This window comes from Limulus polyphemus, unplaced genomic scaffold (assembly GCF_000517525.1).
Source record: "Limulus polyphemus unplaced genomic scaffold, Limulus_polyphemus-2.1.2 Scaffold635, whole genome shotgun sequence".
NCBI classification, from domain to species: Eukaryota; Metazoa; Arthropoda; class Merostomata; order Xiphosura; family Limulidae; genus Limulus; species Limulus polyphemus.
The window spans coordinates 174,503-179,957 of NW_013666245.1; positions in this window are offsets into that span (position 1 = coordinate 174,503).

Here is a 5,455-nt window from a genome sequence, read left to right on the forward strand (position 1 = left end):
TGATAATTCTTAGAAATTCAAGCATGACCAGTATTAACCTCAGAATATCTTTTATAATTGTGGTGGGTCGACTGGGCTAATGAAAATATGCCAACACAGTATTCAAGCATGAACAGTTTTGGGAACAGGCACAAAGATATTGGTAGTGCATGGCTGACAGGTATTTTAAAGATAATGGTGCACTTGAACTACCATGCACTATTAATTCTACTCTCTTTTTAACAGGTCTTTATTATTTGGGTTCTCCTGTAGGACTGCAGTAAGCCTATGGATGTATAACATTAAAATCTTGGTTTCAATTCCCCATGGTGGATGCAGTAGAAAACCCAATGTGGCTTTGCTCTAAAACAAACAAATAGTGTATTATCTGGAAGATTTATTTAAGTTTTCTTTTCCATATATATGTGTGTTTAAAGAATGGTTTTCCAGTGAGTGGACTGGATTAATAGAACTTAACACATCCCTTTGAATAAGGTTTGATCTACATCTCTGTTTTGATCTAGCCCAAGGTTACTAATGAGGGTGGTATTCCTATGCTCCTGCATAACTTCTGAATAAGCAAAAGTATGTGATATATTGAAATTTTTATATATATTTTTCTCACCATGTTATTTTAGGGTTTTTATGGAATTGTTGATCAGATCACTCAAGTTTGGATATTAAGTATGATTCAATACATTGAATGACCAAACATAATAAATGAAGTATAATTTTGAATAAATATGTAAATATGTTGTTGTTGTTGTTTCATAAATGTTTCTGAATAATAATTTGATATAAAAAATATTTTTCTTCTCATAATTTGTGTAAGTACTGAGATTTTTGTTGTAACTATTCAAATGTAAAGCATTTGTCTTGTATTTTGTTTGAGGATTGTTTAAAAAAACCCAGTAAATCGAGCAGATACTGATGCACTTAAGTCAGGAGAAATCTTTTAACTGAGTATTTTAGGATTTGCTTTTTTTAGACAGGAAGATAAGTAGTACCATAGAAAATATGTTTGATGCTTGTTTGTATCATAATATTGTAAAAGCAATATGAAACAAGGTTTTTAATTCCTAGTTTTACAGTAGTTGTTGGTAACGTGAAAAAATACCTTTCATATGATACTTTTTAACAAATATCCAACTTCTTCATAATTGATTTGCAGAGCTGCATCCTACTTATAAAGCTACCATGGGAACAACTTTATGGTTAAGTTTTACTAAGCTTTAAAGTGTCAACGAAATTGTCTTTATCCTGACAACTTCGACAAGTATTTTGTCTCCTACATCAAAAATTAGCTGTATAAAGCCATTCACTGCCAAAGTTTTGAATAATGTTTATCAAATGTACATTATTACCTCGCTAATTCCATTGAGAGTGCTGTACTTGGCTCATCATTGTAAACTTTATGTTTGAATTACAAAAATTGTTAATGAAGTCACAGTACATAGAGTATAGTAGCAGATTTTGTTTTATTCCATCTCTGGAGCATCACAATGAGTGTTAATAGTCGTCCAAACATTGTTTTTTTCTATAGGACTTGCTATTTTGGGATCTTGTATGATGTTATTGTGTTTTTCTGTTGTGTACTTCGCTTTACAGTGAATTAAATAAACGTTTGTCAATAACAACTGACAACAATAGAATAATTTAGATTTTTAATCTCAGAGTAATAAATAAATATTGTTGATGAAAAATTTTGAAGAGTCTCCCTTTGATAGTTTAATTAATATGACTCCTTATTGAATGCTAAATGTATACCAGAAGTTACTTTTTCCTTTTTTATTTATTTCAATGCAATATAATGCCCTTACTATTTCAATTATTGTACTATTATCAAACTTGAATAATTTCTTTTGCAAGATGCCCCAAGTGGCACAGCGGACTTACAACGCTAGAAACTGGGTTTTGATACTCGTGGTGGGCAGAGCACAGATAGCCCATTGTGTAGCTTTGGGCATAACTTTCTTTTGCAAGAATAGATGGCGCTGTTCTATAATAACAATTTTATCAATAGCAAAATATTTTCAGAAACTTCTTTTAGATGTTGATGTACAATATATAATTTTATTTAAGAAAGCGAAAGTGCAAAGATTGTCCAGAAAGAATTGTTATGGCACTAAATAATACGATAAACATGTATTGATACCTTTGTAAAATTGACTTGAAAAAAAAATAATGGAAGAGCTTCATGAAAATCTTTCAAAGAAGATCTTTAAATCTTATTAACCGTTTAAAAACTGACAAAGAAATAGTCAGTATTCTGATGTTTTGTCAGTCTGTTTTAGTACTCAGGTTAAAGATTTGGATGCTGACGTTTTTGAAATACTTTTGATAAAAATGTGTCAGCCGGGTAGTTAAGGCGCTCGACTCGCAATCAGCGGGTCACGGATTCGAATTCCCGCCCCCATACATGTTGCCCTTTCAGCTGTGGGGTCGTCGTAATTTGACGGTCAATCCCATTGTTTGTTAGTAAATGAGTAGTCCAAGAGTTGGCGGTGGGTGGTGATGACTAGCTACCTTTTCTCTAGTCTTTCACTGTTCAATTAGGGATGGCTAGCGCAGATAGCCCTGGTGAAGCTTTGCGCGAAATTCATAACAAACAAACAAACAGAAATATTCATTACTTACATTAGTATACTGCTAAGTTTCTTATGCTCAACATTTTATAGAATATATATACATGATGGATATTTCGAATATAAATATAGAAATGTGTTTTTAAAGGGCAACCTTGCAACTTCGCAATTTGTGAATCAACCTAATTATTTTAATGTAACTTCTGATTTTTTAATTTAGAAGTAAACCTCCGACTCAATCTAACTAAACAATTTTCAAATGGCAGAAAAGAGACGTTCATGCGTACTGGATTTTTCTAGTGGGTTCAATGTCAATTCTAACAATGAAGACGTGTCTTGTCAAAAGGGCAAGGACCTATAAGATAGGAATTTTGCTTATAAGTGTCAATAAAGAAATAAATATTTACAGTGAAAGTTGTCTCACCGTAAGGTATATTTGCAGAAATGGACTCGTTTATTTCCAGTTCATCATCTTTTAATATGTATCGAACCTTATGTAGGTCTACTTCTGCAGTTTTGCGTAGTTTAGGGTAATTTTTCCCACTGTGCATCCATTTTTTTTTTTTCACGTGAGCTCTGTCTTTGGACAACTTCAGTCTTCGAAATGTCTATCATTATGAAATAAATCAAACATTTAAAAATGATACTGTTTGAAGATGGCGTTGATTATTTTGACATTTATCTAACTTCACAGTTGATTTGTAGAGCTGCATCCTACTTTTATCTATGATATTAGAAAAACGCGTAGATTCAAGAAGTTATGATAGAAATTAATAAAAACATTATAACCCGAGCGATTTCGAAAAGTGGACCTTTCTTCTTCAGTGTGCCACTGAATTTATAGTTATCTTGGCAACAACTTTATGGTTAAGTTTTACTAACATTCAAAATGTCAACGAAAATCTTCTAGCCATGACGACATTGACAAGTATTTTGTCTCGTAGAACAAAAATTAACCGTTTAAAGATATTCAGTGTCCAAGCGTTAAATGTGAAAACCGTGCAATAAGTAATCACTAAAAGTAATCTTATGTGCACCTAGATATAAATCGGTGAAATCTCAATTTTCTCAGTAAAGCCAATCGCATGATTTCACATTGTAAATTACATTATCCATTGAAATTGAGACACTTTTTTACTTAGTGGACCAGTTAAGATTTTTGCTTCATTGCTTACTGAGAAATTTAAAAGGGTCATACCGAAGTAATGTTAGTGTGTCATCATTCAGTCATGCCGAAGATTTATCTTATGTCACGTAATTGGAAAAAATACATACCAGTACAAAGTAATAGTAAAGGAGAGAAAAAAAAGCCCTATAGAAGATGTCATTTGTAACAAATAAAAATGCCACGTAATTGAAAAAAAAAATACATACCAGTACCAAGCAGTAGTAAAGGAGAAAAAAAAGCCCTATAGAAGATGTCATTTGTAACAAATAAAAATGCCACGTAATTGAAAAAAAAAATACATACCAGTACAAAGTAATAGTAAAGGAGAGAAAAAAAAGCCCTATAGAAGATGTCATTTGTAAGATTTGTTTGATAAAAAGAACAACTCACATTGGTTTAACTTATTTTTTTCAATTGATATCAAACAACTTTAAATTATTCGAACTGCGCCATCGTATTTGATTGAGCTTTAATGCATTGCATCCAATGTTATCTGCTGCCAGTTTTATTGTGGAATATGATCTTTTTTCTCTTATATGGACAGTGTTGCAATTGGAGGCAGTTTTTCTTGGTAATAAAATAACTGTCTAAAATTACCAAGAAAAGGAATGAGCTGTTGAATTATTGTTTTGCTAGTTTTCTGCAATTAAGATTATTGTAAGTGTCTCTTAGCATTTGTTTAGAAGTTATAATGTAAAGGATAAATGTATTTTTAATACCCCTTGTATCATTGTTGTTAGTTTCTACCTCAATATACACTTCAAAAATTTGTACACAAACTGTTTGTTTTAAGGTTTATTTTAAATAGGTCATGCAGCAGTAATAAAAACATCTGGTTTATTTTTGCCATTCATAAATAACTATTTCAATACTATTTAATAATACATAACAATGAAATTAACATTAAGGTATATATATCCATAAACTGGGACACAATCTGTTATTGATTACCTATGAACAAAAACTGTATACAAGTTCTCTGTCCAAAATAAAACAAATTCGTGCTTATATATATGACATTTCCTCAGTCAAAAGTACGTATATTCATTAACAAGTTAGACTTTGTTAACATCTGGCAACGAAACATTGCAATTGTTCTCCTGTTGCCTTCTACTAACCAAATTCTGTGTCTTGGTCGAGGGACGTTTTCAGCAACTAGTTATTTCTAGATTTTTTAACCGAAATCATTTAAACTCAACCAGATGACGCTATCACACCTCCAAATACTTTCATTATCAAGAATATCTTTTGATTGGAACGCTCATATAATATGTTAATATTTCTCAACCTGAAAGAGTAAAGGGTATATTATGTAATAAAGTATTCTGTAAATAGGTTTCTTGGCATCAATCCCCTTCACGATTATTCCTTTTCATTTATTTATCACAGTATATTTAACTTAATTAAGGAATACAACTATATCATGCCAATATATATATAAATCTGTTACATTTTACCAATTTACACTTTCAAGCTTCTATTGAGGAAACAAAAACTATAGACAAGCTTTATATAGACATTCTTATATTCTATATGTTTTATAGGTATGTATTTTTGCTTGTTTAGAATGTTCAGTCAAAGTTACAGGATTATCTACGCATAATCGTCCCTAACTTAAAACTGATATACCAAAGGGAATTCGATGACGAGGAACCCATTTTGAGACTAATAATGGCTGGAGACGGCTTAAATGGGTAATGAAGAAAAACTTTAATATAAGTTT